The sequence below is a fragment of the Lepidochelys kempii genome, chromosome 6 (assembly GCF_965140265.1).
Source record: "Lepidochelys kempii isolate rLepKem1 chromosome 6, rLepKem1.hap2, whole genome shotgun sequence".
Taxonomy (NCBI): domain Eukaryota; kingdom Metazoa; phylum Chordata; order Testudines; family Cheloniidae; genus Lepidochelys; species Lepidochelys kempii.
This window is the reverse complement of record NC_133261.1, coordinates 35,149,166-35,167,245: the sequence shown is the minus strand read 5'-3', so window position 1 is coordinate 35,167,245 and position 18,080 is coordinate 35,149,166. Positions and strand designations below refer to the sequence as shown.

The 18,080-nt window shown below is 40.8% G+C and overlaps 1 protein-coding gene across 11 annotated transcripts in view; it reads left to right on the top strand.

Moving 5' to 3' along the window:
- The window catches only part of DENND2B (DENN domain containing 2B), a 308,156-nt gene that overhangs the window by 97,080 nt on the left and 192,996 nt on the right, over positions 1-18,080 (top strand). Inside the window, exon 1 of one of the 11 annotated variants that reach the window (XM_073347515.1) lies at positions 11,184-11,254. The exons of the other annotated variants lie outside the window; for them this stretch is intronic. The gene's annotated coding sequence lies outside the window, so the exon portion shown is untranslated. Of the gene's footprint in view, positions 1-11,183; positions 11,255-18,080 lie in introns of those variants that run through there. 11 annotated transcript variants of the gene reach the window in all.

Below are 18,080 nucleotides of genomic sequence, written 5' to 3'. Positions count from 1 at the left end.
GGATGTAAAGCAGAAGGGAGGAGCTTGTCTCACACTAATGGCAAAATGATTATATTGTTCATCTGCTGTGTGAGCTATTGGGCTCGGGGTGGGGGCGGATCAGCTTTTTTGTGATATATCGGGTCTAGTCACAGCAAAAGACAGAAGGGAAGGCGAGAGACGGAAATGTTTTCATTTTAAAGGAATGCCACTCTGTATCAAGGCTAGACTTCCACGGTGTCTTGTGGGAGATCTTAATGGCAGATGTGCTTTTTCTGTCGAGGCTTTTACACATTGGTGGTGTTGGACATTCTGTGAGATAAAGCTCTGAAAAAAGAATTCATATCTCTAATGTCCGCGAGAATTAGGATATAGAGTCAAAGGTGGAAGAGGAGACCAGAGTGATAAAGCATTTCTCTCTCTGACTGGGCATGCCTTTCATGTCTCTGATGTGGAAGCTGGGAGTAGCCCCACAGCACTCAAGGACAACTGATCAGAAGTGGGTATCAAATATATATATATATATATGTGTGTGTGTCCTGCAAGACAGAGGCCAGATTCTGCCACCCTCCCTCACACTGAGTAGTACCTTATTTTGTGAATAGTCCCATTTGATGTCCGTGTGACTACTTGCAGGGTATAAAATACAGCTAAGCTGACTGCAGTGGGACTAGTCACTGAATAAGGGACTACTCTGCTTGAGTGAGGCCAGCAGGATCTGGCCTCCAGCGTTGGGGTGCTCTGAATCCAGAGGCATTGAAAAACGTAACAATTAAAACTGACATTAGCTCTGCCTTTTTGTGGGCAAGGGCAATGGCAAGTTAAAACAAAACAGTCCTCACAATGGAGCCTGAGCTGTGAAATCAAAAGCAGCTGGTGGCAATGGTCGGATGCGTTACCAATTGTTTCTTTTCAAAACTACAGCGAGATGAAGAGTTAAGAGTTCACCCAGGAGGTTTGCTGAAAAGGATTTTCACTCTGTTTGCAACAAACAATGATACTGAGATACCCGTCCCATCCACCCCCCTCAGGAAACACAGGTGGTGGCTTGAACAACTGTTTGGGTTAAAAGAACCATTGTAAATCCATATTGCTGCAAAGACTGAGGGTAAACTATCTAAGCAGGGACTGTCTTTTTGTTCACTCTTAGTGTAGTACCTAGTATAATGGGGTCTGGGATGGGGTTTCCTGGGCACTACCTCAATAATAATAATAATACTTAAGCCTGATTCTGCCATTCTTACTTTAGGTGGGGTAGTCCTTAACACAGGCAGTTTATTTCCACATCTGGCCCTGTGTGTCCTGAGTTTTTTTTTTTAATAGTTCCTTTTGAAATGAAAGAGTCGTCATTTTACGTTTTGATCAAAATGTCTGTATCACGAATCAGTGAAAAAAAACCCAACACAACGGTGGCTAAAAGATGCAATACAGGCCTCTGAGGAACATGATGGTGCCAAGAATTAATAGGAAAAGTCTCTTCATTTTGTAACTGAACTTTGCATTCCTGTCCTGTTTCCATGCAAAGGTCTTTCCTGCAAGCAGTGAAAGGGGGAGACGGAATTGCCACTTCAATAGATATATTTAAAAAATCAGTTCTTGGAACCCTGAAGGCCCCCTCCGTAGTTAGTGGTCCTCAGCCTTGCGTGGATTGTGATGCTGAAAACATTTCTCAGAATAGTGATTCTGTAGTGGAGTGGTCTGTCCCCTCTAAGGGCAGTAGGGGGTCAGCCAAACCCTCCGCCTTAGCATGGCCCTTTAAGGGTTTGGGAGTGCTGATGTATACAAGGTCCTAGGAAGCAGATTTTGGTAGAGGGGAAGCAGCCCCAGGGAATAAGTAGTGTTTGGGGGCAAACTCATTAAGGGCTTGGGATGAACGGACTTGTTGTGCAGGATGGGATAAGGTGCCCCTCTCTCCTAGCCACCCGGGATGTGCTATGGGTAGAAAGGCAGCACCTGTATTGCCTCGTTTTTCATAGAGGGGAGAAACTATTAAGAGGAGGCCTGCCTGCATAGGGGTGAAAGGACTGAATGAGAAAAGGGGCCAGCTGGCAAGAAGCTGGCTGAGGCCTGTAGCAGGCCTGAATTACAGCCCAGCTCCAGAAGGAGGTCTGGGGACTCCTGATCCATGGAGAGTGAGCCTGTGTGTGAATTACAGCCCACCTTCAGGAGGAGGGCTGGGGGCACCTGAACCTGGGAGAAGAAGCCTGCCCAAACTCTCAGGCAGCAAGGCTTGGAGTTGAGGGACTAAAGAAGAGGTGTTTGAACTCTGTAAAGAGTTAATGAATCAGACCCCCACAAAAGGGGGTATCTGAAGTATTTGGGTCTGAGTAAATGATTGAAGGAACAGAGTGGGGGCTGAGGGCAATGAGGAGGTGTGCTCAAGGGTATTGACGGGCAACACACCCCACAGAGAATAGATATAATGTTCCCATCTAAATGCCTGATTCTTCCAGGTGACAAAGTGGGTGTTGTTGGCTTAGCGCCCCCTGAGATTGGGCCCCAAGTCAATATGAAGATCAGCTCGATTTGTATTTATGAAATCTGCTAATGTATTAATTCAGGAAGAAAGGGCTGCATGTCGTTGTGCACAATCCAAAGAACACTCGTGGCTAGGGCCGCCCAGAGAATTCAGGGGGCCTGGGGCAAAGCAATTTAGGGGGCTCTTTAATTAATTAAGCGCCTTTTTAATTTTTACTCACCCAGCAGCGCTCCGGGTTTTCGGAGGCATTTCGGCAGCGGGTCCTTCACTCGCTCTGGGTGTGTTTGGTGGCACTGAAGGACCCGCTGCCAAAGACCCAGAGCGAGTGAAGGATGTGCCGCTGAATACCCGGAGCGCCGCCCCGTCAGTAAAAGCGCTGCCGGGTGGCGTCTTTTTTGTGATCGCTCCCCCGGTTCGCTTCACCTGGCTATGCCACTGGCCCTTCCATAAAAAAAAGTTGCAATAGTATAGAATACTATATTCTCGTGGGGGCCATTGCGGGGCCTGGGGCAAATTGCCCCACTTGCCATCCCCCTCTGGGCGGCCCTGCTTGTGGCAAATGAGCAGTAGAAGACAAGAAAACAAACAAAATATTAGGCTACATAAGGAATGGGATGGAGAATAATATTGAAATTATTATAATGTCACTTCACCCTCATCTGGAATACTGTGTCCAGTTCTAGTCACCCTAGCTCCAAAAGGATCTAGCAAAAATAGATTGATTTCAGAGACAACAAGAATGAGTAGAGGTTGTGGAAAGAATGTGTGATATGCAATTTTAGCATTATAGAAAAGCAAAGGGCTGAATTCTGCTTTCTCCTCCACCCTATGCCACCCCATTGAAGCCAACCTCATTGAAGTCCATAGCAGAGAAAATAAAGGGAAGAATTTGGCCTGGAGTCCTGTGATCTGCCTTTGTGTAATTGTCAGTGCTAATGTTTTCTGTTAAGCCAAACTCTCTGTTTTCCCAGAAAGCCTTAAAATCTAAATTGTATAGATCTGATGTTTGGCATAGTTTAGTACTGTAATTGGATCAAGATGATATAGACAGGTACGGCCCAGAGAAAAACTAAATTGTTGTTAATGAGCAGCAGCCTTATGTAGTTAGTTTTGATTTCTGCTTGAAATTAAGCAGTAGGATAACTTCAATTCTGGCATCTGGCTAAAGCTGGCCAGAGTCTGGGTGCCAGGCACTTGTCTGTTTTTGACACAACTTAATTTCTGAATCTGCAGTCTTTGCTCCAATGGAGGTTTGTCCAAGTAAGGTCTGCAGAACTGTGCCCCAGCTAGTGAAGCAATACAGACACCGTAGAGCCTGATTCAAAGCCCATTGAAGTTAACACAAGGGCCATCACTGACGTCAAAGAGCTTTGGATCAGACCCATAGTAGGCAGGTGCATGCAACTGCTAGGAATGAATATGCTTTTATCTTAATGTCATTCAGTCAGGATTTGTTGGGGCTAGTACCCAATATTTGCACAGGAAAAGTTAGGGACAGAATGTGGCTGGCTAATGTTTATAAATTAATATAGGACAAATGAGTCCAGCAGGACAGAATTTTTGCCATGCTCAGGCGGTTTTCATTTTAACTTCAGTGATGTAATTGGTCCTGCTTTGAGCAGGGGGTTGGACTAGATGACCTCCTGAGGTCTCTTCCAACCCTGATATTCTATGATTCTACGATGCCAGAAAATTGTTTCAGGAAAAAAAGTCTCCTCCACTTCAACAAAGAGCAGGTTCAAATCAAACAAGGTACGGTCACACAGCCTAAAATAGTTTGGAACTACTACTGTCCAAGCTGCTCAATAGGGGGTTTGTTTAATTTTTTGACTGTTTGGAACATAGTTGCAGGACCCTTTGAGCCTGTTCTAGAGAAGCCTGAAAAAAGGGTAAACAAAATGACAACACATTTACAGCAAAAAAATATTCCTTCAGGCTGCGTGAACCGCAGAACACATGCATTAGAGGGATTGATTTACAGGCAGCATTATCCCTTCAATGGAACAGTGGCCTCCAATAGGCACAATGAGTTAGATTTTCAAAGGTATTTAGGTGCCTAAAGATGCAGATAGTCACCTAATAGTATTTTCAAAAGCACATAGATACCTAACTCCATTGAATTAAAGAAAGAATTAACATTGAATTAACAAAGAAAATAACAGAACGCCACTAGCCATCACCTTCAGCCCCCAACTAAAACCCCTCCAACGCATTATTAAGGATCTACAACCTATCCTGAAGGATGACCCAACACTCTCACAAATCTTGGGAGACAGCCTACAGACAGCCCCCCAACTTGAAGCAAATACTCACCAACAACCACATACCACACAACAGAACCACTAACCCAGGAACCTATCCTTGCAACAAAGCCCGTTGCCAACTGTGCCCACATATCTATTCAGGAGACACCATCACAGGGCCTAATCACATCAGCCACACTATCAGAGGCTCATTCACCTGCACATCCACCAATGTGATATATGCCATCATGTGCCAGCAATGCCCCTCTGCCATGTACATTGGTCAAACTGGACAGTCTCTACGTAGAAGAATAAATGGACACAAATCAGATGTCAAGAATTATAACATTCATAAATTAGTCGGAGAACACTTCAATCTCTCTGGTCACGCGATTACAGACATGAAAGTTACGATATTACAACAGAAAAACTTCAAATCCAGACTCCAGCGAGAGACTGCTGAATTGTAATTCATTTGCAAATTGGATACAGTTAATTTAGGCTTGAATAGAGACTGGGAGTGGCTAAGTCATTATGCAAGGTAACCTATTTCCCCTTGTTTTTTCCTACCCCACCCCCCCAGACGTTCTTGTTAAACCCTGGATTTGTGCTGGAAATGGCCCACCTTGATTATCATACACATTGTAAGGAGAGTGATCACTTTAGATAAGCTATTACCAGCAGGAGAGTGGGGTGGGGGGAGGTATTACTTCATGCTTTGTGTGTATAAAAAGATCTTCTACACTTTCCACAGTATGCATCCGATGAAGTGAGCTGTAGCTCACGAAAGTTTATGCTCAAATAAATTGGTTAGTCTCTAAGGTGCCACAAGTACTCCTTTTCTTTTTGCGAATACAGAATAACATGGCTGTTACTCTGAAACCTAAAAATATCTGCATCTTTAAGCATCTAAAGCCTTTCAAAACCTGACCGACTGAGTCTTAATGCATCCTGAGTAACACCTGTGATTGTGGGGTTGCAGAAGTGCTAATGAGCTGCTGATACAGGACTTGATTAATAAATAATTGAAGAAGGGTAATTTAATTAATACCTATCAACAAGGGGGTTTTTGGGGGGATTACTGGATTGCTTGGTAAACTGCAAGCAACATTATACATTTTAATATGGTCACGCGTAAATGTGTACATCTAGGCACAAAGTATGTAGGCCATGGTTACAGAATGGGAGAATCAATCCTGGGAAGCAGTGACTGAAAAAGACTTGAGGCTCATGGTGGATAATCAGCTGAACATGAGCTCCCAGTGCGACACTGTAGCCAAAAGAGCAAATGTGGTACTTGGATGCATAAACTGGAATTTTGAGTAGGAGCAGAGAGGTTATATGTGGCACCAGTGTGACCACTGCTGGAATACTGTGTCCAGTTCTGGTCTCCATAACTCTAGAAGAATGTTGATAAATTGGAGATGGTTTAGAGAAAAGCCACAAGAATGATTAAAGGATTGGAAAATATGCCTTATAGTGATAGACTCAAAGAGCTCCATCTGTTAAGTGTAATATAGAGAAGGTTAAAGGGTGACTTGATCACATGCCATAAGTACCTAAATGGGGAACAGAAATCTGATAATTGATGAGTCCTCAATCTATCAGACAAAGATATAAAAGGATTCACTGGCTGCAAGGTGGAGCTAGAGAAATTCAGACTGGAAATAAGGTATCAATTTTTAAGAATGAGGGTAATAAATCATTGAAACAATTGACCAAGAGTTGTGGAGGATTCTCCCTCAATGGCTATTTTAAAATCAAGATGTGATGTTTTTCTAAAAGGTATGCTATAGTTCAAACAGGAATTATGCTGGGACTGTTCTGTGGCTTTATATTATATTAATCTCTGAATTTGACCCACTGAGATCAATTTTTCAATCCAACAAGACGTTATCATCCCTCCACAAACTTTCTACCCCAGTCAGTATCTATTTTGTCTCTCTGCCTGATTATGTATGACTTATCACTGTGCTAGCTGAGGTTCTATATACTGTATATACATAACATTTTCCAAAGCACCTAAGGAGCCAACGTCCCATTTTCAGAAGTGACTTGAGTGCTTAGAAGCCTAAATCCATAAGGTTTTAATGAGATTTAGGATCTTAATTTCCTACATCGCTTTTGACAATGAGGCTTGGGCTTCTCAGGTGCTTTGCAAAATTTTACTCTGTGTGTGTTGTGTGCATGTGCGTATCTTTAGAAATATTTCATCTTGAGTTATTAAAAAAAAAACCCCCACAAAAAACACATTAGTAAAAATGATACTTTTTTTTTGCAGAACAACCTGTTCGCAGATCAGCAAACATTGAACTATTTTACTTTCTAACAGTTTAAAGTTTTGTGTAAAATTTAGACCCAGAATGAAACTTGAAACAATTACTTCCATCTGTCTGTGAGAAAAATGGCTTAGAAAATAATGTGAAGTGAAGTGGAGGGCTTGAGCAACATTTCTTTCACAATAGCCCATGGAAGAGTGATGAAGAGAGAAGATCAGGAAACAAACAATGACGAGAGCAAGGGATTAAGAAGCACTTTTAGTGGAGCAACTGCCAAACAATCCTTTTAAAAAAAAAATCATGGTGAACATCACCTTCTGGGATAGACCAGTGAGGGTTTGTGTCACATTTGCCCTTTAACCCCAAGTAATATAAATGCTCTGTTGCTTCAGTTTCCGGCCTGAGATGCTCACAGGCAGCAACAAGCATGCACTCTGTGTCTGTGTGCAGTGCAACCCTGATCCGGTACTCTGACATCAGCAGTTTGCCTCCTGCAGCAACACAGTCACTCTCTGCTTTCCACCAGCTTTTGATTACACCTAGCAAGATGACCCCAACACTCTTCTGTCCTGAATTTTCCCAAAACCAAGGGCTCTGCATTGTCCAGTCCTTTCCTGGACTATTCAGAGGAATAATAATGTTCATTTGCTCCTCTAGAGAGACAAAATGCATAGCTAATCACTGTAACTGGAGTTGACAATCACTTCAATTCAAACATCCCATTGAATGGGTTTAGATTACAAGTAAAATAAGTTTATTTATTTATAAAGAGGGGTTTTAATTGAGATCAAGTATAAGGGATAAAGATTGAAATGGTTATGAACAAAAGTGGAAAACATTTTCTAATGCTAAGACTTCAACAAGCTATCCTCTAGGTATTGGGTAAGCTTCTTACTGCATACTTCTTCCAGCAAGATGGCTGACCACCCCTCCAGTCAGGATCTATCCCCAAAGACAAAGTGCTCAGTTTCTTTGTCGTCTTAGGTGAAAAGATAACTCTGGGTTCTTTAAGCCTCTCTTTCATAGTCCAGTGAATCCTTGAAATGGATTCTTCTAAATGTTACCCCCCTCCCCCCAAAATAAAGTTCATTCAAACTGTGAGGATGTAGACATGGAATCTGGTGGTGCAGGAACTTCTATGCTTGTTTCTGTCCTCCTCCCTGGTGTTTCCTCTACTGCAAATTGATCTGTTCCTGCCCCCCCTCTGATGCAAATGAATGGTCAGTTGACATGTGATTGCCAATCGACTCTGATGACACTTGGCTAGAAGTGTCAACTTCTCCTTTGTCTGGGAGAAACCTGTTTAACCACTTCCCAGACTTGTCTGGAAAACACATTTTAGTCCTATATTTCCTTCACATTTGTATGATCCCCTGGGCATTTACCATCCATACACAACACAAGAATATTAATGATCAGTGTGTTATTAGTTTTCGAATGATACCTTACATGACACACATCAGGTACAGTGTATGACATTAATTAATTGGGGTACACTGAATTGGGGCCAACTAAAACTGTCTACCAGATATCATGGAGCCCCTTGCCATCTGGCATTACGATGCTTTTTAGGTTTTGGTGAGTTCCCAATTAATGCACCTTTAAAGCAGTCAGTGTTCAGTATTCTTGAAGGTGTAGAACTGTACTAACTACTGTAGTAATTGTTCAGAATTTGGAGTCATTTTCTCACTTAGATAAGATATCTTTTTAAAGGCCAAGAAGACGAATTCAGGTTTAGCTAGGGAACCATAACATAGTTTTTAAAATAAAATCTTATTAAAATTTCAGTTCAACAAAGTTATATGTTTTCAGGTTATCGTGGACCATGTTTGTATAGTTTCACCTCAGTGCTTGTACTAATGGCCATAAATGTTTGGCTGACTGTAAATGGGATGAACTTCTTTATGGATAGAGTTAACTTGTAACCTGTGCTATTATGGAAAACTTTTCAGGTTTCTGTTTCTGGCAAAAGCAGACGAATGCTTCCCTAAATAGTAACAGATATACCTATTTAGACTGTTAATTTGTCTTATCTTCTACATACATATGCTAGCAGAGTATGTCTCAGTTGTAAAGAAAGTTGGGGTAAGGTATTCATCTCCGTTTCTTAATAGGTGAATAAATAGATCTCTCTCTAGATAGAAAGTGAGATAAATGGATAAAGAAATCCAATGGGTAGAGCCCTACCAAATTCCATTTTGGTCAATTTCACGGTCATAGAATTTTAAAAATGGTAAATTTCATGATTTCAGCTATTAAAATCTGAAATTTCACAGTGTTGTAATTGTAAGGGTCCTGACCCAAGTTGCGTGTGTGTGGGAGGGGGGGTCGCAAGGTTATTGTAGGGGAGGTTGCAGTACTGCAACCCTTAATTCTGCACTGCTGCTGACGGCAGTGCTGCCTTCAGAGCTGAGCGGCCGGAGCGCGGCAGCTGCTGGCTAAGAGTCCTGATCTCAAGGCGGAGCTGCAGCCAGCAGCAGCACAGAGGTAAGGATGGCCTGGTATGGCATTGCCACCCTTCTGTGCTGCTGCCTGCAGAGCTGGGCCCTCAGTCAGCAGCTGCCACTCTCTGGCTGCCCAGCTCTGAAGACAGCAGCGCAGAAGTAAGGACAGCCTGGTATTGTGGCCACTGCTGCAGCAGCGCTGCCTGCGGAGCTGGGCACCCAGCCAGCAATCGCTGCTCTCTGGCTGCCCAGCTCTGCAGGCAGCACAGATGTAAGGGTGGCAATATTGTGATGCCCCTAAAATAACCTCATGACCCCTCTGCAACTCCCTTTTCGGTCAGGACCCCCAGTTTTAGAAATGCTGGTCTTCACCCGTGAAATCTGTACAGTATAGGGTAAAAGCACACAAAAGACCAGATTTCGCAGGGGGAGATCAGATTTCATGGTCCATGACACATTTTTCATGGCTGTTAATTTGGTAGGGCCCTACCAATGGGTAGACCAATGTCTTCAGCTTTCTCTGGTCAATGCAATGACAGTGTTGACTAGTGGGCAGGAAATCGCATTCAGTTCTCTTCATTTATAGAATGGGCACAGGGACAAATGGGCCTTGTAGGAAGGAGCCATATAGAGTTGGGGAGAAATGAATAAGAATAATAGGGATGAAAGAAGAACCTAGAAAGAAAAGAAAAGAAAAGAAGGTGTTTTTATTGAGTAATTAAACCTTCCTAAGTGAATGCTTCACAGATCCTATCTCAGGTGTCTTTTGGAATAATCTCTAGAACAAGCAATGTAGTTCTTTTGGCTGTAGCCATTATTAAATGGAATGAGGTGAAGGTCTTTCTAGGTGGTTATTTTTGTTATGATGATATTTAATTATAAATGTAAAAATATTTCTTATGTCAGCCACAGAGTATAGAAGTCCTCAGTGCTGAATTCAAATGTTGAAACTACACATTTTGACTTTTCCAAATCAAAATTTTTCTGAATTTCCATTTTTAGTGACAAATTTCAAAATTTCAGCGATATATCACAATCTGGGACAAAACCAAATGTTAAAATCTTGGAATTTTCCAACAGGAAATTCTGAAGTTTGCTCACTCTGTTGAAGACGTGATGGAATCTAAACTAATTCACTGGGTACATTACTAGATGAAGCATAATGAATGAATAAAGGGCTCCTGTTAAGCAATGGAAGTGTTTTTGGTGGTTTTACTCATAGCAGAATATATATCTGTACTTATCAGGTGGCAAGCTTTTTTACTTGTGTGGGGTTTTTGTATTGATTATTTTACAAAAGACAAAAAAACAAAAAACATACTATAAGGATGATCCTCATTTGGTGTAACTGCAGTGGAGTTATAGTGATTTATGCTGGCTGAGGATCTGGCCCTACATTTCTATCTACCAAAGTACTATTGAAATAGAATGCCTAGAAGCCTTACTCTAGGGGGTATTCCAGTCATGTTGTTGTGTTTGAGCAAAAAACAAACTGAGTTCTTTGGAAGATTTTAAGAATTAGAGAAGTGAGAAATGGATATATAAAAAAGGAATCAACAACTGAATGTTAAGCCTGAGTTCATTATTCTAGATATCACCCTATAACTGAAGGACCATCATGATAAGCTGTAGTCCTAATAATATTTGTGTTCTCACACAAATTGAAATCCCTCATGTACTAGTCAAAAAGCTAACTTTTTTTTAACGCCTCTCTTAGGGCTTGTCTACACTACCACGCAGGGTCGATCTAAGATACGCAACTTCAGATACGTGAATAACGTAGCTCAAGTCGACATACTTGGATCTATTTACCATAGTGTCTTCACTGCGGTAAGTCGACAGCTGATACTCCCCCTTCAACTCCGCTTGCGTTTCTCGTTCTGGTGGAGTATTGGAGTTGACGGGAGAGCACTCATCAGTTGATTTATCACATCTATACTAGACTAGACGTGATAAATCGACCCCTGCCGGATCGATTGCTGCCCACCGATCCGGCGGGTTGTGTAGTCAAGCCCTTAGAAGCTTTAGTGTCGTCACCTCACACCCTCCTGTCATCTTGCTCTGCAGATTGTTGTGTGTTGGAAATGCTGTCAGCTCTGATGTATGTGGGCACTGTTTGCTTGGCCTCGTCAGCATCAACAATGGAGCATTTTAAGATTCGTGATAGAAAAATGGCAAGACTGAAAAATAAATATTAAATCTATGGGCTGAGATTTTCAAAGCCACATAAGGGATTGGATGCCCAGTTCCCATTAATTTTAATGCCAGCTAGGTAGCAAGCTACATGGCTCTGAAAATCTAAGCCATAATGTTTTAATAATATCATGCATTTATATTACCTCTCAGCCATGGAATGTAAAATGCATTAACCCTTTATATAACATAGGCAGGTTGTGTTTTACTGATATTACGTATGGGGAAACAGAGGATTAAGTGACTTGCCTACAGTCTCACAATGAGTCTGTGGCAAAGCCAGGAATACAGTTGAATCCTGACTCCCACTTCCATGCTCTGATCAATAGATTATGCTGCTTAATTTCACAGTTTAAACTGCACTGGCTTGGAAGTATGTGTACTGGATTTTTTCTTTGATAATGGGATGCATACTTGGGTTTTATTCCTTTGTGTCTACAGGCAGTCAGGTTCTTGTCTATTTTTCTGTTCATGGGCAGTCCCAGTTGAGAGGTCTGCTAATCTCATTGGATTTGACAGACAAAAATATTAGGGATACAGTTTTGAAACTGAAAAGTACCATGCTTTAATAAACTGTGGTTCTCTAGTCCAACACAAGGATAAAATTCATTCCAGACGTTGTGTTCAAATGGAACAGATTATGAATGGAAGCATAGTTTTAGGATTGTATTTCAGCTTTAGTATGCAGTTTGGGATTGTGTTATTTCCAATGTATATAAGAATATATATTTTATAAGCAATCACTCCCCTATTCCCTAAAATTGTTCAAATATAAAATCTATCACACTGCAGATAGTTTACAGATGTTTGATGGTACAGAAGGAAATTTGACTGCTACCGCAAGACACATGTTACCATTTTGTCTATATTTTAGATACTGAAAAGCTGTATATTTGACTACCGGGAGATGTTGACCAGTAATTAGAACAGGAGTGGGGTGGGAGTCCTATCTCCTGACTTCCATTCTCAGTTCTGCCACTGTCTTGCTATATAACATTGGGCAAGTTATTTAAATATTCTTTGCCTTAGATTAGTCAACTATAAAATGGTGATAATTCTAATGGACTACCTCACAGGGGTGTTGTGTGGCTTCATTAATATTAGTTGGTAAAAGCACTATGCAATGTTTAGATAAAAGGTACCATATGCAGTAAATGTAAAGTATTATAATTTACATGTTCTATTGAACTAACTAAAGGGAATAACATATTTACCAAAGAAACAAACAAAAAATAAAATCAGATCTGTTTCAGCAGTATATATTTGGAAATGTGGGAGCCCTGTGCTGAAGTTTACAAGCTTTTCTAGCCACTACTTAGAGACTCAACAGCTGAGAAATATATGCTTAAAAGTAAAGAAGGAGCCAAAACCTGCTGTCAGTTAAACTTTTTGTGGTTTCACCCACTACTGAAAACCCTTAGCTTTTAAATCTCTCAGATGGCTCACACTATAACATTGACAAAGGAAAAGTATTAGATGCAAAACTTCACATAAAATAGAAAAGCTTACGCAGAAAGGTTTTATATGTGATTTTACAGCTGTTAGCCACAAACTTTAAACCGCTTTCGACTTTCTCATGCCTTATTTGGGAAGATGCTGTGTTCCTGTAAGTTTTGCAGAGCAATGATAAATTATGTTCTAAGCTCATACTTATCTCTCTCTGTTCCTACCATTTTTCCAGAGGTCAGTTTTCAAACACACAACTACCTGATTTCTTTTCTTTTCTTAGATAAATGTGACTCTTTGTTTTTATTATTTCTATGGGGCTGTCTCAAACTTCAGAGTGAAAGCAGAGATGTTAGAGGCCACTATTTCAAAAGTGGAGGCCTGAATTGTGCATGACCAAATGTGGGATTTGTAGGTGCAATTTAGGCAGCTGATTTTGAAAAATTGGCCTGCAGTATGCTCATATATTGGAACACATCTTCGACAGATGTAAATTGATGTGGCTCAGTCAAGCTCAATAGATCTATACCAATTTACATTAGCTGAGGGTCTGGCCCATTGTTGTGTATGAAAGGGGACCATGGAGGAAATTTTAGCTCGAGCTTGTGAAGGAATGTGGGTGTGGCAGCTAAATTTTGCCCAATTGAAGATTATACTGATAACCGGGCAAGAACTCAAAGGCTCCATTTAATTTGCATTAAATGGAGCACATTGTAGCTGTCCTTGTCTTTAATACAGAAGTTTGACTTCTAGAGCTTTCAGGACCCAACATGGGTCAAAGTGGATCATTGCATGCTGGTAGCTGTTGTTCAGTGAGCTGCACCTCTCCATTAAATATGAAAGGGCCTTGGGCTGAACTACAGAACTCTGTGGACGGCATTTGGCCCATAGCCTCATGTTGGCTACTCCTGGATTTGTAGGACACAGTGTGAGTTTGAAAAGCAGTCCTTTCACAAATCAAAGGGCTGATATTGTCTTTCTTAACTTCGTCGTTGCTTGAATGCAGGTTTCTTTCTGCCACCCTCTTCCTTCTTCTGCATGGTGAGATTGACTAGATATATTCAGGTGTTCTAGTCATTTCAATGAATGTCTATGGAGTATTGCTGCTGGGACACGTACATGTCCTGGCAGCTAATGTGAGGGTTAATTACATACTTTCTGAGGCCGAGATACAAATCTATGCTTTTAAGTGGCGAATGATCCTGCTGCATCTGCAGCACAATGCAAGACTTAATTGCTGTGCACAAGCTTTTTCTCAGCAATGATGGAGGGAGAAAAGTAGGCCAGCCACGTTTGGCTTGAAAGTAGACAACCACCTAAAATGACCTCATTCAGGGCAACAGGAAAGACATAGGAGGGTGGGGAATGGAGTCCTTCCAGAACTCAAAGTGGAGCCATTATTAATTAATGTTGTATACAGTACCTAGAGATACTATACTGATGGGTACTTTGGAACAGCCAAGTCAGATAGATTAGTTACTAGATCAAATGGTGAAGCTGGTTTTAGACACCATGAAGAATCTTTCCAACAAAGGTGATGCTAATAGTTGCTTGTTGAAATGCTATGGCCTGTGTTATGTGGGAGGTTAGACTAAAAGTGTACCATGGCCCCTTCTGGCCTTAAAAGCTATGAATCTTGAACACACAAATTCCTGTAAATACCTGTGGTCTTTATGGGATCCCTTCTGCTATCCAGTGGATAACACTGATTTTTGTCTGTTACTTAGTGCAAAAGCATATGGAGTGGCTTTTTGTATTTTTGTATATTGACTCTTGTCTCATAGGACATTGAACTATCCCCGATGAAATTCTATCAGATACCTTAACAATTTACCATAGATGCAGAAAGTGGGAAGATCTTTACCCCCGCAACCACAAATATAAACTGAAGCTTAGTGCCAGTTTTTACTAGAAATCCTTATAGGGCATCTGGAGTTCGATACAGCAATATTTGTTATCATTCCACTTGCTTGGCTGGTTTACATAGAATAATAGTGAGATTTCAAGAGCAAATTCCATGCTAGTGATGGACAATATCCACTGTTCTGGAGGATAAAAATCAACACCAGTCCCAATCAGATCCCTTTTTCCTTACTCCTAATGACTGTAGCTGGACTTTCTCTTGGGCAGCAGGCAACAGAATTTCTTTGAACTCCATATCAACGGTGTGGTTTATATAATTTCATGAGATCATTTTCTATCACATAATTACACTGATTTTTGTGTTAGATGCCTTTACATTTTACTTTTATCATATACATTTTGTGAAATTATTATCATTTAATATTTGTATTACATTATCACCTAGAGGCCCCAATAAGGAATTGTGGTTCCATTGTACTAGTCATACATACAACAAAAAGTCTTGCCACAAAGTGTTTCTAATCTATCTCATGTCATTGCCATCTCTATTATCCGTGTCTGTTGTCATCTATGTTAGGCAGAGGCAATATGGTCTAGTGGACAGGATGCTGGGCTGGGACTCATGACCCTGGACTCTATTCCTGTCCTGTTGCTGACCTACCATGTGAACTGGGGCAGGTCATTCCACCAAGTAGTGTTTGTTTCCCTTTCTGCTTTTTGTATTGCTTTTCTATTTAGATTATAATTTTGGGGGGGCAGAGATTTACTATGTGTGTGTACAGTGCCTTGCACAATGGGAGTTTGATCTCAGCTGTGTCCTGAGGCAACACTTTAATGCAAATAATAAATAATTATTTATATCATAGCAAAAGTTTTGCTTTCCTGTTCCTGTTAGTTAAAGTCCTCTTGAAGAGTTTGGAGTTGGGGCACATGGCTGGGTACTGTATTGATGGATTTTTATGCTTGTGCATAATCCTTCACACATAAAACATTTGTTTAGATTTCTGTTGATTGTTGTGTTGATGTTGCGGTGTGTATTTGCATAATATTGAGAAAAGCAAACCAATATACTAGATAACGTTGAGGGATTGCATGGGTCTTATATTTCAAGTTAAAACTCAGGAATTCATAAAGTCACATATGCTAACGATGGGTTTAACTTTCTCCATTGGAAGAAGTCATTCTACGTTACAGGTTGGTTTTAATCATGCACGTGTGACTTTTCTGGTCCACAAATATTAATGCTGATATTCGATGACAGCATTATTTCATGATAGTTTGAAATGCTAAGCAGTATGGGAAGAGGGAATGAATGGTGCTAATTCATTAGCTGTTGCCACTATGTCATTTACAAGAGGAGTGGTTTAGCACTGCATACAAAATAGTTAGCTATTCCTGTAAAAGGCTTGAAATCAATGGTCTGCATGTTAGAAATGTAGGACTTGCAGTTTTTAATGCAAAATTAATTAACTTTATGTTTCAAGCAGTACTCTCAAATTACATGATTGATAATATTTATCCAAATTGGAAAAATGTGTTCTCCCATCTCCTGGGATTAAACTTGCATAAAAGGTCTACTAGGCTCTCAGCTGGTGTAAATCAGTGTAGCTCCACTGAAGCCAGCTGAGAATCTAGCCAAGCTATGAGTAAACATATCAAGTTGCTGGGAAAAAAAGGAAAAATTCTTTAAATTGTTTTAAAAGATTTTGGGAATGCTGAGCACAAGAATTGCTACGTGTCACAACAAGACCAGTGTTCTAACTGTGGCCAGTGACAGATGCTTCAGAGAAAGTCATAAACTCCCCCGTAATGCACTTAGCTGTAAACTGGAGGGGGGAAATTTTCTTCTTGATGATGATTTTATGCCTTGAATTAAGGGTGAAGGTCAACATCAGAGCAAAATTAAAGAGAGGAAACCACACAGAGCTGTAGTGTTGCACAATCATTTCACAGTCTAACCAAACTGATTTGATTCAGAATTCTCAAGTGTCAGGGGAGTAAGAGAAGCATTAGAATTTTGAAATAATACCAAATCAATGCAGCTAACATGAATGATGGCCACTAATGTAATGACATTTCGATAAGGTAGCTGAAAATAATATAATTAATCTTCTGTTTTTAAAAAAGAGAGAGCGATAAATAGGTTACAGCATGTTCTTTCTGTGTTTGGATGGGGAACACATTGCACCCAGAACTCATCAGGGTAAATTTCACTTTGGTTGTGGGGGTGAATGTAGGCGAGTGTAAATGTTTGGTAAGAATAAGGATCTAGGCATCCAATTTTCTCCATGCAGTTCTCTATGATGAAGAATACTGGTACCAGGCTGAGTTTTCTTCTCTTATTCTGTAATAGTAACAAAAGTGAGATACCACACATAACAGCTAAATTACACACATACCAGTTGGTCTTCACAGGGCCCACTGCCCCTTTGGCTTTTTACATGAATGCTGCACTAAATATTGTGGTTCAGAAGTCTGTATTGCACTGTGTTTCTCGTGGAACTTGCTCTGTAACTACTAGCAGATGATGAGGCATTTCCTGAGGTATAGTGAATGTGCACTTTTATCTTAGTGAGCAGCTGATTGTATGAATGCTTTAAAATAGCTGTTTCTTCTAATGTGTATGCAATGTGTGCCCCAAGGAGATACACAGTTTAGCACAGACTGTCTCTCTTTTCCCTCTGGGATATTTATAAATCAATAATTCTAAGAAACCTAGGGCAAAATTCTGTGCCTGGATTCTCACTGTGGATTATTTGAGGGGAAGTAGGAAACCAGGATTTAACCAGTCCACAGCATGGAAGCCACAACAATATAACCAATCTGCTGAGTGGATCAGAGAGCAGAAATTTGCCTGGATCTCTCAGGATGAGGTCACCAACCTGCAGCAAGCATCTAAAAGTAGGATTTTGCCCAGAGTCTGCTCTGTTTTACCAGTATAAATCCAAACTAATTCTACTGAGGTCAGCTGAATTACTCTGGATTTAGTCCAGTAGGACTGAGAAAAAAGTTTGTCCCATTACGTTTTAGTTTATGCTATTTCAGTGAGTACAAATTATGACACTGCTCAGTGGAATTTTGCAGAAAATGCTATTAATTGTTCTCACTTCATCTTTGCCGCATGCAAAAGGCCCACTTGCTTCTTTCAGTTTCA